This window comes from Hypanus sabinus, chromosome 18 (assembly GCF_030144855.1).
Source record: "Hypanus sabinus isolate sHypSab1 chromosome 18, sHypSab1.hap1, whole genome shotgun sequence".
NCBI classification, from domain to species: domain Eukaryota; kingdom Metazoa; phylum Chordata; class Chondrichthyes; order Myliobatiformes; family Dasyatidae; genus Hypanus; species Hypanus sabinus.
In genome coordinates, this window is record NC_082723.1 from 42019691 (window position 1) to 42039146 (window position 19456).

General features: G+C 41.2%; 1 long non-coding RNA gene across 1 annotated transcript in view; it reads left to right on the top strand.

The window, feature by feature from the left end:
- The window catches only part of LOC132377509 (uncharacterized), a 35638-nt gene that overhangs the window by 3960 nt on the left and 12222 nt on the right, over positions 1-19456 (top strand). Inside the window, exon 2 of the long non-coding RNA XR_009506662.1 lies at positions 11582-11675. This is a non-coding gene — a long non-coding RNA (uncharacterized LOC132377509). The remainder of the gene's footprint in view (positions 1-11581; positions 11676-19456) is intronic.

Below are 19456 nucleotides of genomic sequence, written 5' to 3' on the forward strand. Positions count from 1 at the left end.
TAATATCCAAGCGGGAAGGTTTGTTAATGCTGCACAGTAAGATTTAAACTAGAGTTGCAGGGGGGATGGGAACCAGAGTGCCAGAACAGTTAATAGAGAGGTTGTGGAGGCAAAGACTGGTAAGACCTCAGGCGAAGTCAGGAATCAAAGGGTTGAGCATGGTGTGGCTAGTGTCCTGAGCTGCAGATATTTCAATGCAAGAAGTACCATAGGAAAGTCGGATAGTAGTGCTGAAGATGAGGTGGTTGGTTTACAAACAGAAGCAATGTCTAATGAAAGAGGCTATTGATACAAAAAAATTGCAGTCAACAGGATGTTGCAACGTAAAAGGCAGACAAAACCAAAAAGGATGAATACAGAACTGAAGGTATTGTACCTGAACTTCCAGAGTATAAGGTTTGTCATCTCTGTGCCACACGCTAGTCGAACTAGGAAGATTATAGTTTAATAGGTGGCTAATGAGTTGGTGTAGGAGGGAGGGCATAAGATTTTTGGTCATAAGAACATTGGTCATCGGGGAAGGTGGGACCCGTATGGAGGGGACGGTTTGCATCTGAACTGGAGGGGGACCAATATCCTAGCAGGAAGGTTTGTTAATGCTGCACAGTGGGTTTAAACTAGAGTTGCAGGGGGCTGGGAAACAAAGTACCAGAACAGTTACTGGAGAAGTTGTGGTGTCTGTGGTAAGACCACAGACAAGATTAGGAATCAAAAGGTTGAGCATGGTGCGACAAAATTGTAAAGGCTAAATACTGGACTGAAGGTATGCTTTATAAATAAGGCTGCTTAACAGGCTATGAGCCCATGGTATTACAGGAGGCAAAGAGAGAAAGAAAGGGAGCCTTTTCTGACTGGCTGCGAGTGACTAGTGGTATTCCAGAGGGGTTTGTGTCGGGACCGATTCTTTTGACATTATATATCAATGATTTGGTTGATGGAATTGATGGCTTTGTTGCAAAGATTGCAGAATGATATGTGATAGGTGGAGGGGCAGGTAGTTGTGAAGAAGTACAGAAGTACAAAGGACTTAGACATTAGGAGAATGGGCAAAGAAATGACAGATGGAATACAGTGTCAGAAAATGCATGGTCATGCACTTTGCTGGAAGAAATAAAAGGGTTGACTATTTTCTAATTGACGAGAAAATACGAAAAAACCGAGATGCAAAGGGACTTGGGAGTCCTTGTGCAGGATTCCCTAAAGGTGAATTTGCCGGCTGAGTATGTGGTGAGGAAGGCAAATGCAATGTTACCATTTATTTCAAGAGGACTAGAATATAAAAGCAAGGATGTATTGGTGAAACTTGATAAAGTGCTGGTGAGGCCTCACTTGGAGTATTGTGAGCAGGTTTGAGCCCCTCATCTTAGAAAGGATGTGCTGAAGCTTGAGCAGCTTCAAAGGAGGTTCATGGAAATGATAGTAGGATTGAATGGCTTGTCATATGATGAGTATTTGATGGCTCTGGACCTGCATTCACTAGAATTCAAAAGAATGAGGGGTGACCTAAATGAAACCTATCAAAAGGTGACAGAGTCTAAGATTAGAGGACACAACCTCAGAATAGAGGGGCTTCCTTTTAGAATGGAGAGGAAGAGGAATTTCTTTAGCCAGAGAGTGGTAAAACTGTGGAATCCTTTGCCACGTGCAGGTGTGGCGGCCAAGTCTTTATGTGTATTTAGGCAGAGGTTGATAGATTCTTGATTAGTCAGGGCATGAAGAGATACGGGGGAAGGCAGGAGATTGAGGCTGAGAGGAAAATTGGATCCACCTTGTTGAAGTGGTGGAGCATTCTAGATGGGCCATACGGCCTAATTCTGCTCCCATATCTTACGGTTCTAGCGACCAAATTTTCTGAAAGTGAACTCAATTATCAAAGCATATAAACCTGAGATTATGAGATACATTTCTGAACATGTTCACACATCAAATAACCTTTCCAACACTGGAGTGGTTGTATAGTTTGTAATATATCTTCAATTGGACCAGACAACTGAAATACAATAGGTTTTTCATATGTACTCATTCAATGACAATGACAATTCAATGACAATTCAATTCAATGAAAATTAAATGCACAAGGTAAGTTCACAAGAAAAGTTCAATATTATTTATCATTTGATATCACTCTCATACATTTAGTCGTGTAATCCAATCTCACAGACTAGCTGGTGAGTACCGATTGTGCAAACTTTGCACTTTAGTCTTGTGATGACACCTGACTTGCTTTATTAAATTTTGGATCAATAGACAGGTATCCAGTATCATTTCCTTTATGGACTTTAAGCTATGTGTCTCTGTTGGCTATTTTTGTTGCAATGATCTCTCCTTTAAGGTAACGTGAACATCTTGTGAATTTCTTGAGTATCTAATTTTATTTCTCACCATCTGTCTTTAAATATTGCAGTTGACATAGGGAGAAGATAGGTACAAAAACTCAAAACTGGCCACATTTGGTCAAACACACTGAAACCTGTGCTCTTTTGCCAGTACTGAGCAAAATTAAATCCTTTCAATATATTGCAAATCGCCAGGTCTGACATCTGGGTTCTAATACAAAGCAAAGTGCTGAGGCAAATAAGGCCCATGTGTTCATGTCCTTGCGGTACATATCTCTTCGTTTGAACTATCATTAAGTTCAAACAAAACAGTGGAAATGAATTTAATGATATCAATTAATGAATTTCTTTCAGACTGATTCAGAAATCATATCACAGTGCAGTCTGATTGGAAACATTTTGGAATATAACGTGAATGATGAATTAATTGCTGACAGTGGGAGATGGAAAGGGGAATGTTGCTTGCAGTGACCTGAAATTTTTGTCAGCACTATTTTAACACAACCACCACATTAGGATGTTATTTGTGTGCTTAGAAACCGATCAGATTGACTGGACATGATGACATGACAGGCAACAGTGTTCGCTCTGCTATTGATTGTAAAGTGTGAAGGAAGCAGAAAATTGTTTGCAGATGTGCCAAGCTCGCCCCATTACTAACTGGACTTCACGTTACCTGATGTCATTCTGGGGCTTGGAAAGACCCACAGGCTTGAGTCATTCCATCTTGACAGGAGGAAGAATCCCTTCAACGGTTGGAGATGCCAGCAGTTTTGAAGAGCGGCAGGTGGTGGACATGTTGTTGCACATTGTTGAATGTTAATAAGTTTCATCATCACTTAGATGAGCTCATTGTTTCAAATCCATGTTGTGCTTTCTTAATTGTATCCCAGCACAACACAGTTTCATATTTAGTCATCATTCCCTGTCTCTGTGCTTTCTCAGAGTTAAAGAGTGAATGAGAGAGAGAGAGACGGATACAGCACACAGAAGTTAACCCTTTGCCTCATTGAGTCCATGATGACCATTTACACTCTTCCTGCCTTAATCCCTTTTTCTACTCTCCACATATTTCCATCAACTCACCCACACACCAGGGGCAAGTTCTGGTGGTCAATTAACTTACCAGCTTGCGGACTTTTGCAAATTTGAAGAAATTTGTTAAGATGGCACCGGTGAAACATGGCAATGTCCTGTGAGCTGCTTGCAAATCTTCTAAACATACCTCTTTTCAACCACCCTCACTGCAACCTGCAGCATGTAACTTCCCTTTAAGCAGTGTATTTTTGAACTGACTTAATGAACTACAGATTTCACAATCTTCTGAAGGACGAAGCAGACTTAACGCTTAAGCAAGCAGGTACAGCACCTTCAGGCAGACAAAGGTTCATTACCATTGCTAGAAGTGAGGCAGGTTGGAGGGAGGGGGGTCTCCAAACCAAGCTGAAACACAGAGGAATGAGAACCCCTCTACCCAGCATCTTGTTAGCAAATGTGCAGTCACTGGAGAACAAAATTCAGGACCCGAGGGTAAGATTGATGTGGGGAAATGAAAATTTGTTGTGTTCTGTGCTTTACCAAGACTTGGCTTACTCAGAGTACGCAAGATAGAATGAACAGACCTGAAGGCTTCTCAATATACAGGTTGAACCAAATAGTTGATTTGAAAAAGGCAAGAGGTGAAGGTGTGTGTTTCATGATAAACTCTCAGTGGTGCCCCAATATGGCAGTTACATCACACTGGTAATCCCTCTTAGTTGAACACTTAATGATCAAATTCTGACCACTCTATTTACCAAGAGAGTTCTCGTCTGTGATCCTGACTACAGTTTACATACCACCAGTGGCCAACTATAATCAAGTGCTTGAGATATTGCATGATGCCGTCACCAAACAAGAAACAGTCCACCCTGACACAAAGCAACAAATCTCATGACATATGTCACTGATAATAAACTTGATCTCTGAAGTCCAAGAGATCTAGGATGCGAATGACAATGAGAAGATGCACAAAATGAGGTCAGTTCCCCTGCTCATTAATTCAGCCCTGAAGACCTGGATTGTGATTTCACAGATGCAGTTGGAGCCGTGTTGAGGTGGTGTGTGCGTGAGAAAATAGTGAGGTTTCTGTACTCTTGGCTCAAACACATATAGCGTGATGAATGAGGGTGTGAGCAGCCTTTTCCTGCCTCTGTTAACTTCTGGGAATCAAAAGCTCACAGGAGTTGTTGAAAGAGGAAGAGAAAAGATTTGGAGCTGCAACACAATGTGTACAGTATGTGGAAGCTTTATGCCAATGGTCCCAACCTTCCTGAATGAACCCTTCACTTGTTCACTTCAGTATAATGTGCACACTCACAAACACCCTCACAGTCTGCACAGAATTAACTGATGACTTTGGAGATTGCTGCTTTTAAGGTGCTAAGTTAGTCCAGGAGATGACTGGGAATCACAGGGGGCACTATACATGAGGCATGATGCATGTATTTTAAGAACTTTCTAACTAAACTTTGTTAACATCACTAAAGGCTTCTTTATCTACCTCCCTTGCTGTCTCTGCATCCAAGAGAAGAGGGGAATGGATGTGCAGTGTAATCCATGGGGACAGTCACAAATCCCAGTTTAGAAATATCTGTTTACAAGGTTTTAAATTTAATTGGTCAAATAGAACACATCAGAGGAATAATTTATGTTGCAGTCTAAAGTATGACCGGAAATCAAAATGAAGACAAGGAAAATAAGTTGGGATGAAAAGTGGGAATAAAAGACATAGATTGGTTTGGACCATGAGGTCTAATGTTTGAACAATACCTAAGCTATCAGAAAAGGTATCTGAAAGGCTTGCATTTACATATCGATAAGAGAGATTATTTTAAGTGGACTTTAATCAGTGAATTTTGTTCCTTAGGTTTGTTTTAGAAGGGAGAGGGTGTTGTAGTGGGATAAGCTCCTACTATCTATTAAATGCTCCCAATGGCATTCATCTCAAATAGTCCAAGTCCAGCTCCTGGTCATGTGTGGCTTAGCTACAGTACTAAGGCCAATGGAACCACTTCTACTGAAAGAAGTAGGAGCAAAAGTGGGTTATTGATGCCTTAAAACTAATTGCTTCATCAGCCATGGTTGGCAACTCAACTAAGAGAAGGAAAACTCTGATCTCAAACCTCCACTGCCTTGAAGCTACACCCACTCAGGGCTGGGAGTTCGGGAGTAATCCCTGAGGGAAAATCTAGAGTTGGAATCAGTAAGGCAGTCCTACTTCGAGCTCAATGTTGACTGGCAACTCCTGTGATGACCAAACTGTATTTGTCAACTGCTGTTCCTTTAAATTCATCCGCTGCATGGAGAGAGGGAGCCTGTTGCCTGGGCAACAGCATATTGAATTGCCTGACTTGCATATCATGTAGATGCTAGGATGCAACATCCATGGTTGAGAGTCTTGGATCAAAGAGTTTGTATTGTGGTGGACAATAAATAGTATTGGATGAAAAGGTTAGAGCTTGATGTTTACACTGATGTAGAGAGTTGCACATATACATATGGACCCACTGCAATTTTCCTATCGCCACAATAGGTCAATGGCAGACACAATCTTAATGGCTCTTCACATGGCCTTAGACCACTTGGACAATAGAAACACGACAGAGTGTACAGGAGTGAGATATGCCAACTAGTGGAGTAGTGTTGCAGCAACAACCTCGCACTCAACATGAGTAAGACAGAAGAGCTGATTGTGGACTTCAGGAAGGGTAAGACGAAGGTACATACACCAATCCTCATAGAGGGATCAGAAGTAAAGAGAGTGAGCATTTTCAAGTTCCAGTGTCTGAAGATCTCCGAGGACCTAACCTGGTCCCAACATATCGATGCAGCTATAAAGAAGGCAAGACAGTGACTATACTTCATTTGAAGAGATTTGGTATGTCAATGAAAACACACAAAAACATCTACTGTGGACAGCATTCTGACAGGCTGCATCACTGTCTGGTAAGGGGGTCTACTGCACAGGACCAAAAGAAGCTGCAGAGGGTCATAAATTTAGTCGGATCCATCTTGGGTACTAACCTACAATGGACCCAGGACATCTTCAAGGATCAGTGTCTCCGGTTCATTATTAAGGACCCTCAGCACCCAGGGCATGCCCTTTTCTCACTGTTACCATCAGGTGGGAGGTACAGAAGCCTGAAGGCATACACTCAGTGATTCAGGAACAACTTCTTCCCCTCTGCCATCCGATTTCTAAATGGACTTTGAACTCATGAACACTATCTCACTTTTAAAATATATATTATTTCTGTTTTTGCACGGTTCTTAATCTATTCAATATACATGTACTGTAATAGCTTTATTTATTTATTTATTTATTTGTTTATTTATTCATTCATTCATTCATTCTTCTATATTATGTAATGCGTTGAACTGCTGCTGTCATGACACATGCCGGTGATAACAAACCTGATACTGATAATATATTGATGGCAGTCAATTGAGAATGGGAAAATCAAGGCTGTATAGTGGAGATAAAATTGCAGGGTGGAAGATGATCAGGGAGACAGACCAGAAGGGTGGAGAGATGGAAACATTGGTCAAGTGATAGATGGTTGGAAGAAAAGAATGCAGAAAGATGTAAAGAGAGAAAAAAGGTGGGAGGAAAAGATTATGGCTTGTGCAGAAGATCAATTTGTGGAGGTGGTTACAGTGTGAGAAGATTGGAGAGAATAATGGGAGATTAGGGGAGCTCAGAAGTTTTGTTGGCCTGGTGGTAGACAAGGGAGACTGGAGTGAGGAGTGAAGTGGGAAAATTGAAGGATGATTGGATTCATTGGGAAATAAATAGTTCTGGTAGAGGGATATGATCAAGAAGCAAGGAGGAATTCAGAGCCAGACTAAAGAAAGTTTTTGGAGACATTAGAACAGAATCAAGAGATCAGAGGGACTGTTTTGGCTTTGAATAAAGGAAGATTAAAGGGTCATACAAGACAACATATGGGTGACAAAAGAGAAATGTGCTCAAATATTTTCTCTGTGAGTTTGGTATTTAGCCATGGTTTAATTTCGCCTTGTTCAAACTATTCAATTAATTTGAATCTCAAGTCTTTCACTGAAGTTTTGCAGTAGGAGTACTTGAGGAGAAGGTGAGTAACTCAAACAGAACTTTTCTTAATTCCACAATTAACTGCGCACCTGTTGTCACCAAAATATCATCCGGAATGTAAAGTCCTGTCCATTAGGGCTTGGATCACAAACTACAGATGTTGGAAAACAAATTCAAAATTCAATATGTTTGCAGCCGGTCAAGCAGCATCAGTAGAGAGAAAACTTGAGTCAACACTCTTCATGAGAATTGTTAAAGAGCATGTTGACTGGAAGACGAAACCCAACTGGAAAATTGAAATAAAAACAGAAAATGCCAGGAAAACTGAACAAGTCTGACAGCATCTTTAGAAAGAGAATTATAATTAATAGTTCAGGTTGAGAATCCATTGCCAAATGAGCATTTCATATTGATCTGCAATTCATAACTTTTATATCTTCCTTCATTTGTGTTCTCTCTCTACGAATGTTCTCATTAACCTATCAAGCAGTTGGCCTATCATCTCTGTAACCCTGGATTCACCCTGTCAAAAATATTCCCTATGTTTTTTAACCATTGCTCCTCCATCCTCACTGCAATTTAAAACAAACTTACTTCCTGTCTTTTCCAATTCTAATAAGGGAACTTTGTCTAGAGACAATATCTCTGCTTTTTTTTCCCCTGAGATGCTGTTATTGTTAAGCTAGACATATTTTCTAATTGATTGCTGTTTATGCATGAGAATTTGGAACCATCTTTTGTCATTAGAGGAGCTGTATCAAAGATTACAATTAAATTAATCATCAGTTTTAGTCTCAAGAAGTCGTTCAGAAAGGAGACAGTTCGCAGAGGGGTACTGAATTTGTCAAGATATAAAGTTATGTTCACATAAAATGATCCTTTTATATATACATTTCAGTTCTGACTTACTAGGAAGCTAATTATTAGCAGAAAAAGAACATATGCTACCTGAAGTTTGGAGTGGGAAATGGAAAATTGTATTAAATTGTAGAATGAAAATTTGCAATTCTAAAAGACATGCGTTAAATAGAATTACAATGAGAACCACAACTTCCATTTAATGTCCTTGTGAGTGGGATTCTTGCAATGACCAATGAAAATTTGTCCAGGAGCACATTTACCATCTATCAGAACAAATCGAAACATCAAGACAAAGTCAGTAAATTTCAGACACATTATTGTGGAATTTTAATTGAAAAGTAAAAAGTCTCCTCACATTGAAAACCTGAAATAAAATAGAAAATGCTGAAAGCACTCAAGTCAGACAGCATCTTTGGAAAAAGAAACAGCTAATTTTCAGATCAATGATTCTTAATCACAATTTTTATCTTTTTACTTTTATTTTCATTACATTAACTAAAGAAGAAGGGAGTCTGGGTTCTAGGTGTAGCAAATTGAGAAATATTGCAGCCATGCATTGAAAGTGATTGATGAAAAGTGAAATAATGAAATGGGAAGAATTAATTCCTGTATCTCAATGGAACATAAGAAAGAGAATTGATCTACTCAGCCTTTGCAGTATGCTCTAGTGTTCAATTAGGATATTACATGTAAGAATCACACCAGCTCTGACCATGTTCTTCTTCATAAGGGGGTTGCATGGGAATGTACATATTTATAAGAAGGTAATCAACATTGTTATCACAGAAATCTCATCCACAACCATCTTATCAGTAGATCTCGACCAGCAAGCTTTGTAACTTAACAAAATTAATAAGACTGTAGATTAGTAAGGTTTGTTTGTGCTTTTATCTCAAAATTGGATGGAGACTGATGAGATAAGATGTTCCTAATATTGAATCATAGAAACACAGAACTGCAGGCCTGTTACAGTACAAAGGAGGCTACACAGCTCAGAAAGTGCCAAGCAATGATAACCCCCCAATGAACAGGTTTCTTTCCACATCTGGGTTGAACCCTCAGCTGGATTGGCCACCTAAATAACGTGGCTACGAAATGAGGTCAGGTGCCGGACACCCTGCGGCAAGGATAATCAGGATACTGACACCACGTGACCCCTCAATACCTGTCTATCAAGCATGTGGCACAAGTAAAGAGCATGGTGGAATATCCTCCTGGATTAGTGCATCTCCAACACAACTAGATTAATAGGTCTCCATCCACCATTCTAAATGATCTTTTCCTATATCACCCTAGCTGCAACCTGAGCCATCTCCGAAACACATGAGAATTATAGCACTTTCCAAACCACAGTCTCTACCACCAAGAAGGACAAGGTCGCAAAGTACCGTGGAACATCATGTCCTTTGGTTTCCTTTCTGGGCCATAGATTTCTATGATGTAGAATTATATCATAGAACCTTGATAGTCCCTGGGTCTAAATCCTGGAAACCTCTAACCAACATTGCTGTGGGGCATGTTTATAATGACTATGTTTAAAGCAGAGGTTGATAGGGTCTCGATTAGTAAAAGAACCAAAAGTTAGGGGGAGCAGGCAGGGGAATGGGGTTGTGATAGATAATAAATCAGAGCAGACTTAGTGGACCTGGTGGCCTTCATCTTATGGATCTAACATCTTACGGTTTTATGGAGTGCAAAGATCAAGATGGCTACTTATCGCTACCTTGTTGAGGTCAATTAAGGGTAGCAATAAACATGCCTGTAATGCAACATCCCAAAAAAATGGATTTAGGAGAAGCTCTCTGCTTGACTAACAGCTATCTGTAGTTTTAAAGTTACTTATTTGTTGGATAGATCATGGTTTAAGCAGAGTTAACATTCCATGACTTCAGTTTTAATCTTCTGCTGCATGTTTATTTTAACTTCTGAAACAGGCATGAACAGCTTGTACTGTGGAAGAGTGAGATCTGAGAATTTTTTTTAGGCTGGAGATGGGTTACTTTGAAATAAGGGGCCTCACAATCGATGCACAAAGGAGAACAATTTGCCAAAAATTGAAGAAGCATATGGTGCAACAAATGGCCAGTGGTGAGCAGAAGTTTGGACAGATGTGAATTAGAGGAGGAGGATGCTTCATCTTAGTGAGACTGTTTGCTCCTAATGGCCAATCAACACATTTGTACCTTTGCAGCACCCCTTCCCTTGTGGAAAACCCCCTGAGGCACTTTGGCTGTAACTCCACTAATCCTACACTGTATCCAACAGCTCACTCATCCCAAGTTGTAGCATGCCAATCCTGACTGGTTCCTGCTGCCCCTACTAGGTACTCCTTTCAGTGCTCCTCATTATTTTAACAAACCTGGTCACCGAATGTTAAGAGGCACAGCTTGCTGCTGACTGCTACCATTCCTACTTTGGAATATTCTAGTTCACTTGGCAGTAGTGTACAGGAATTTCAGTGAAGCTTGCCACAGGACTGCTAATTACAGAAGATACACTTGGGACAGGCTACCTCAGAGTTCCAGCAGTTCTGCTTGCATCATATCAATGAGAAGCCGCTGTAAATTATGCTACAAAGTGTGTTTTTAAAGAATAAGACAGGAAAAATTCAGGACAGTTCTTAGACCATACTGTTAGCTATCAGTTAACTCTTTTCACTATAAAATAAAGCTTATGTTACTGATTTTTAAAGCTGCTTAAACCTTGATATTTGATATTTATTATGCAATATTAGTGGTAACTGAATGATTAAGCATTCAAGAGGTCTCAACAATTGGGAAAGAGAAATAGGGCTATTTCTCTGGGCAAAAAACCCTCATCAGAGTTGGAAACGTCTATATCATATTCAGTGGCATTAGCCTCTCTGAATTCCCCCATTAATTGGTCAGAATTATAACTTGGATAACCACATGCTATAGATTCTATGGCTATAAGACGAGATAGGAGATCGTGGTGTGTGACACATCTAATTTCCTCTCCATCACCAACAAGACACAACTCAAGGATGTGGCAAAATATGCTCTGTTTAACTGAACGTGTGCTGATCCAACAAAGCTCAACAAGGTTGACCTCATCCAAGACAAAGAAGCCCAACTGGCAGGCAACCAAGAAGACACCCAAAACTGTCTCTCCCTCCGCCACAAGCGCAATATGCTGTAGGGTGTACATCTGTAAAACACTTCAAAGCCTACAACAAAATTAATAATAAAAATAGCCTCACTAAAACACATTGTAAAATAAAGCTCCGGCATGTAAATATCAATGGTTTGACACATAGTCTTATTTTCAGAATACCTCTGGGACCTCTTTTCCTTGTGCTGTTACTTTTGGTGAACTAAAAGTCAGTAAAGCAGAGCCTCATTGTCAATGAAATCTTCATTCAGGTATTATTTTGCTTTTTATCCTTTCAAACATGGATTAGCTATTATTTGTGGAAATTGAGATAAATGTTGTTTCCGTGCTTGCTAACTTGGCAGCTATAAAGTTAATTTGAAATATATTTTATTCTTGATCTGTGGAGACTAAAGCTGATAGCTAAGCAACCTTTGAGAATGATATTTTAGCACTTCTACAGAAGGCGATGAATGAATGACAAATGATAAAAGCCTCCTGTGCTGGCTAAACACACAGAGGAGATTAACACTGGGCCCCAATTAGGTTCTTAGGCATTCTTAAACACTGAAGGTTTTGTTGTAATAGATGTGAACACCTTTCACTTACTATAATTTAATAGGTTTAACAAGTGCTTAAATTAATAAAAATGTTTGTTGAAATGCCAGCAAACTCAGAATTGACTTGTATCCATTTCTGCATGGAAAACATTTCCAGAGAAACAAGTTTGTTAACATCCCTTGAATTTAAAGCAGTGTGGAAATGTAATAAAAAAGAATTGCGTAAATTAAATACAAAACTCTTGGGGTTCTCAATGAAATCTGGACAGTGTCTTAAAATATTTGCACATTCTTTAATAAAAGGTATTCTTGATTACAGTGGAGGGAGAGTCTGGAATACTTGTTGCATGGAGAGAATAACAAAGTACCTGACAGGACCAAAGGAGGTCACTTGATACATTATGCTTGTGCCATGTCTTTGAAATTACCTTCAATTAGCCAGACTATTACACTGTTCCCTGTTCCTGGAACACTTTCCTTGACTGTATGATTGAAAGGACAAGAGTGAAAGTTTTTCCAAGGAGACACTGGAGAAATACCTGCAGATCATTGTGAGTTTAACAGAACTGTGAGCATAAACTCAGTGGGAGGATCTTCAGAGAATACAGAAGATGAATGATATGGGCTGGCTGGTGGTGTGGTGGCATCAGCACTGGACTTCAAGGCAGATGGTCCAGAGTTCAAACCCAGCTGGGTCCGAACCTGGGCAGCAGCAGTATCTGCGAGGAAGAAAGACCTGACAATCTACTTCTGTATCTTGCCACTACACCACTTGACTCAATGACTAAAACACAAATTGTATAGTCCTCAGCCTGCTCATTTGGAATCCAAATAGTTGCTGAATTTGTTTAAACAGCAGCAGTGGACAACACAGATTTGTGGATATTAGATAGTCAAAAGGACGGCTTGGAACAATACCTGTATTGGCTATCTGCTTATTACAATGAGATAGAAAGAATGGATTCTTTCCAGTTTCTAAGAAACATGGGGCCTTTTCTTGATGTTTATTAATCACAGCTGCATAAGTGATGCTCTAGCTCAAAGAAATATTGTCCCTGATACATGACAATATTCTTAGAGTCATAGATTTATACAGCATGGAAACAGACCATTCAGCCCATCTGGTCTATGCTGAACACAACATCCTCCCTGCTTGTCCCAGTTGCCTACATGTGGCCCATAATACATTAAGTCCCTCCCCTCCTTGTACTTAACCAAATGCCTCCTAGATATTGCAATTGTACCTATCTCAACCACTTCCTCTGACAGCTCATTCCAGATACTCAGTACCCTCTGTGTAAAGAATTGCCTCTCAGCTCACTTTTAAACCATTCCCCTCTTATCTTGTACTTGTGCCCCATAGCTTTGGTCTCCTCAATCCTGGGGAACAATCTATGACCATTCATCCTATCCATACCCCTTATGATTTTATTTGTCTCCCTCATTCTTCTATGAAATAAAGGTGCAACATGGCCAACCTCTCCCTGTAGCTCAAACCTTCTAGCCCAGGTAGCATCCTCATAAATCTCTTTGGCACACTCTCCAGTTTGATAAAGCCTGGCCTGAACGGTACAGAAAACCCCAAGTGCAACTTCACCAATGGCTTACATAATGTTTGTACTCCGAAACTCGGTGCTATGACTGAAGAAGGGCAATATTTCAAAAGCCTTCTTCATTACCTTGTCTACTTGCAGAACAACCCTTGTGAATTGTTCCACCGTTATTTCCGAATCATTATCCTTTCTGATATTTTCCACAGTAATTTCAAGGTACTTGCATTGGAGTGTTTTTTATTTCAAGTTTATTGTCATCTGTACATATATACAAGTAAATGAAGTATCGTTCCTCCAGACTACCATGCACCCAAACAACATATATCACACACAGTGCATAAACCAAAGTATTAAACTATAAATAAACTTATAAAATATAATTCAAAATGCATGTAGTAAAGTGCAGCAGAGGTAAACAGTAAACAGCTTGCTGCCCTGGTGACGAGACCTCAATGGTAATAGGATACTCTAGACTCACAGCCTGAAGAAAGAGCTGTTACCCAGTTTGACAGTCCTAGTACTGATGCCACTATACCTCCTTCCTGATGGTAGTGGATCAAAGAGTTTGTGAGGTGGGTGGTAGGGATCCTCAACAATCCCTTGGGCCTTTTGTCTGCAATGCTCTCTCTAAATGTCACATGTAGGGGGAGGGAGACCCCGATGATCCTCTCAGTGGATTTTACTGTCCTCTGTAGGGTCTTGTGCTCCAATGCTTTGCAGCTTCCATACCACAAATGATGCAGCCAGACCGGGCACTTGAAATTTGTCAGCATGCGGGCGGGGAGCCTTGGACATCTCAATCTCCTCAGAAAGTGTAGATGCTGCAGCACGTTCTGGATCTAGTGAGGAGGTGCACGGGTCCAGGTTAGGTGGTCCATTGTGAACACAACAAAGAACTTTGAGCTCGTCACTCCCTCCACGGCAGAGCCATTAATGTGTAACAGAGAGTGATCGACCTTCCGGAAGCCCACCATCATCTCTTTTGTCTTGTCCAGGCTTCTCTTGTTGTTCTTTCATTAATCGAGGAGCCTCTCTACCTCCTCTCTGTATCCCGCTCATCACTGCTGCTGACGTGGCCAACCATTGTCTGCGGAGCACTGGGATGTCATCAAGAACCTTGGCAAACTTCTGGAGATGTGTGGCAGAAAGCGTGTTGACCTGCTGCATTAAAGCCTGGTGCGGGAGCACCAAAGCCTTTGAGCAAAAAATCCTACAGAAGGTAGAGGATTCAGCTCTGCGGGTAAAGCCCTCCCAACCATTGAGCACGTCTACATGAAAAGTCACCATAGAAAGTCAGCATCATCAAAGATCCTCATTGGCCAGGCCATACTCCTCACTGTACAGGACGCCTCAGGATTTCACCACCAGCTTCAAGTTCTTGAACAAAAGGGGATAATTACACTCAGTTAAGGACTCGTTTATCTTGTTATTTCATGCTTGGTATTTATTGCTTTTAATTTATTATCTACATTTGCATAGTTTGCTTACAGGTTACAGATCCTGTTTACAGTTTCTGCTCTATAGATTTGCTAAGTATGCCTGCAGAGAAAGAGCCTCAGGGTTGCATGTAGTGACATGTATGTACACTGATAATAAATTTTACTTAGAACTTTAAATTTTGAGTCATTGTACTATCATCAGTGAACTTGTTGTAATTTGAGTTGAATCTAGCAGTGCAGTTGGGAGTCAGCAACGTGAACAGCAGTGGACTGAGCACTGAAACTTTCGTGGAGTGGGGGGACCAGTGCCCAGTGTGACGGAGCTTGAAATGTTGTTGCCAACTTGGACAGAGTGGGGTCTTTCCATCAAGGAGTCCAAGATCCAGTTACAGAGAGAGTTGTTGAGCCCAACGAGAACAGTTTACCCACCAGCTTCTGGTAATGCTTATGTTCAGCACCAAGCTGAAGTTGATGAACAATATCTTGGCATAAGAGGCATCATTTTCTAGGTGGGAGAGGATGGAGCGGAAGGCCGAGGCTGTGGCATCGTCAGTGGGCTGGTTTGAGCAGCTGATGAACTGGAAAGGGTCCAGCGTAGCTGGAAGGTGGGGTTTCATTTCATTACCGGCCACTCAAAGCACTTTCTGATTGCTGATGTCAGTGCCGCTGGGTGGTAATTGTTTTGGACAGTTGCTGTTGCTCTCTTGGGCACCGGAATGAAGGTGGCTGTCTTGAAGCCTGCAGAGACAGTGGACTGTTTCAGAGAGATCTTAAAGTTATCCGTTAATACCTCTATTAGCTGGCCCACCTAGTCCTTTAGCGCCTGAGCAGGTATGTCTCCTGACTCTGCAGCTTTGCATCGGTTTACCCTGGCTAGGGCTCTCCTCACCTCGACTGCAGCCAGACAAGGTGGTTGCTCCTCAGGAAGAGAGTGGGCTTTTGTCAATGTGACATCATTCAGTTGGTCAAACCATGTTCAGCCTATCAGGAACGGAGGTGTTGCTGTCATTGACACGTAAGGTGGACTTGCAATCGGTTAAGGTTTGCATACCTTACCACATGCGCTGTGTGTCCCAGGTGTCAGTGGATGTTTCTGTGCGTACTCACGCTTTGCCTTCCTGAAGGTATGAGAGACGAGGCCCTTGCTGACCACAGAGTTGTCGTGAACCCTGATTTGAGGGCAGCATCCCCATCCCTGAGCTTGCCTGAACCTCTGAATCAGCCATGGTTTGTGGTTTTCCCTGGCTGTGTAGTGTCTAATCATGGTAACGTCGTCGATACTCTTTCTTATTTAGCCAGTCACGGACCTCGCATATTCATCCATGTAGATGCGACGATCACAGGTAGCTGCCTCTCTGAATATGCTGAGTCCGTGTTTTCAAAGCAGTCCCACAGTGCTGAAGTGGCATCTTCAGATCTTTCTTCAAAATGGTTTGACCCATGTAACCAACGGCTTGTTTGTAGGGATTAGCAAAATGGATATGTCTGATGCACCATCAATAACCCTCAGGAGACGGGAGGTGAATGATAGGCTTTTATTAGCAGCTAAACAGAGGACGGCATCTCGGAGACCGAGGGAGGAGCAGTGCCTCCAATCGCCTTTATACAGGGGTCTGTGGGAGGAGCCACAGGAGCAGTCAGCGGGGGGGGGGGGGGGGCATGTCCAGACAGGTATACACATAGTTTACCACAATGTGGTCTGAGTATCCAAGGTGAGGGTGGGGCATTGCCTTGTAAGTTCCATGAATATTGGTATAAACCACATCTAGTGGTGAGTCTGTGTAACTCTCTGCCCAATGAAGCAGTGGAGGCTACCTTGATAAATATACTTGAGACAAAGTTGGATAGATTTTTGCATAGTAGGGGAATTAAGGGTTATGAGGAAAAGGCAGATAGGTGGAGATGAGTCCATGATCAAATCAGCCATTATATTATTGAACAGCTCAATGGGCCAGATAGCCTACTTCTGATCCTATTTCTTTTGTTCTTACAGCATTGGTTTTGTATTTCTAAACAAAAGATCCAGATTATTTGAATTTAAATTATTCAACTGTCATGGAGGGTTTTGGCCTCAGATCATTGAATTGTTACTCCAGGTAACCGGGATCACTAGTACGGTACTTTAAACACTGGGCCAACACTATTCTTGATTGCAAGGATTTGTACAATGTTCACAGAGAGTAAGACTCATCTACACAATTTTAAATTTAAATCTACACAAATAAATGTTTCTGTAATGTCTATTAATGCCCACGTTTCTAATTTTCTGTCCATTAAAGAACAAACAGATTAGAAACCTGGGCTAATTATTCAACTCCAGGAACAATAAGATTGCTGTCATGTCCCAGGCTAATTAGATTATTTTCCAATATTCTTGGTTTGTCCTTACTATCCCAAATTATTTGTCAAACTTGCTGTTGAAGCATGCTCAAAAAGATAGCTTGGAATAATGCCTGCAATACCGAGCTGCTTATTAAAATGAGAAAACGGTATGGCTGAGTCCTTTCCAGGTTCGCAGGGCCGTGGAACCTCTTCATTGTGTTCTCTTCAATACTCTGCAATAGTGTTGATGTTGTGGACTCAGAGTTATACAGAACAAAAGCGAATCCCTCAGCCAAGCTTGTCTAAGCTGATCAATGTGCTTAACTAAGATAGTCCCATTTCCCTGTGTTGGCCCTTTCCAATCTTTTGAAACACTAGAATTGTATTTCCTTCAGTAGCTCATTCTATACATCTTTAAAACTTCTGCCTTTAAATCCCCTTTAAATCTTTCCCCTCTCATTTTAAGTTTACTGTATATATCCTCTAATTTTAGATTCCCCTACCCTGTGTAAAAGACTGCCACCATCCACTTTATCTATGTCTCTTATGATTTTATCTACCTCAGTAAGTCAAATATGGTCAATATCACTACAGTCTCAGCCTATCCAGTCTTTCCTTATAACAATCAGGACTCCTGTCCCAGCATCATCCTTGTGAATCTTTTCTATACTGTTGAATACCTTCTGCGTAGTCCCATCCTTCCTACGTTATAGCAACCAGAACTGGAGTTGGAGTCTTACTATTGTCTCGTACAACTGTAACATGACATCCCAACTCTTCTGCTCAGTGCCCTGTTCAACATAGGTAAGTATTTTGCCGTTTGTCTACATGTGTCACTGCTTTCTGTAAACTATGTGCAATACTGCGCAATACAGGCCCTTCAGCCCACAAAGCTGCGCCAAACATGTCCCTACCTTAGAATTTACTAGGGTTACCCATAGCTCTCTAGTTTTCTAAATTCCTTGTACCTATCCAAAAGACTCTGAAAAGACCCTATCGTATCCACCTCCACCATCGTTGCCGGCAGCCCATTCCATGCACTCACCACTCTGCGTAAAAAACTTTCCACTGACGTCTCCTCTGTATCTACTCCCCAGCACCTTAAACCTGTGTCCTCTTGTGGCAACCATTTCAGCCCTGAGAAAAAGCCTCTAACTATCCACACGATCGATGCCTCTCATCATCTTATACACCTCTGTCAGGTCACCTCTCATCCTCCGTCACTCCAAGGAGAAAAGGCCGAGTTCACTCAACCTGCCTTCATAAGGCATGCTCCCCAATCCAGGCAACATCCTTGTAAATCTCCTCTGCATACTTTCTATGCTTCCACATCCTTCCTGTAGTGAGGCAACCAAAGCTGAGCACAGTACTCCAAGTGGGGTCTGACCAGGGTCCTATCGAGTTGCAACATTACCTCTCGGCTCCTAAATTCGATTCCATGATTGATGAAGGCCAATACACCGTACACCTTCTTAACCACAGAGTCAACTTGTGCAGCTGCTTTGAGTGTCCTATGGACTCAGACCCCAAAATCCCTCTGATCCTCCACACTGCCAACAGTCTTTCCATTAATACTATATTGTGCCTGTATCCCTCATTCTCTGTACTACAATGATCTCCAGAGCCTTGTTATTCCTCTGTCTATGCCTTGTTGTGGTTTACCTTCTCAAAATACATCACTTCACATTTGTCTGAGTTCAATTCTATCTGTCAAGTTGATCTACGCTCAGTGGACACATTACACCTGCTCGTTAATGCAAATATCTACTCAGCCAATCATCTGCAGCAACACAATGCAGACATGGTCAAAAGTTTCATCTGTTGTTCGGTCCAAACACTCTGTGGAAAAATGTGGAAATGTGGAGTTATGTTTTACAACTTCAAAACATTAATCTAATTCAGAGGAAAACACGGGAGTCCAGGAATGTAGGTCAACTTTGAGTTTACTTTAAGTGAGGCACACATGTATCACATGGTAGTGTGATTGGCATATGCAATCCATGGTGAATTATTTAAACGAACAAGAATGCTTAATTAAACAATATATATATACAAGATTACTCAAATATTACTGAAATTTTAAATACCTAATATAAGTGACTTAGACTGGAGAGCGATTGTTGGTACCAGAATTCTCAGAAACTGCTGATCTCTGGGACTGTCACGCACAACAGTCTCT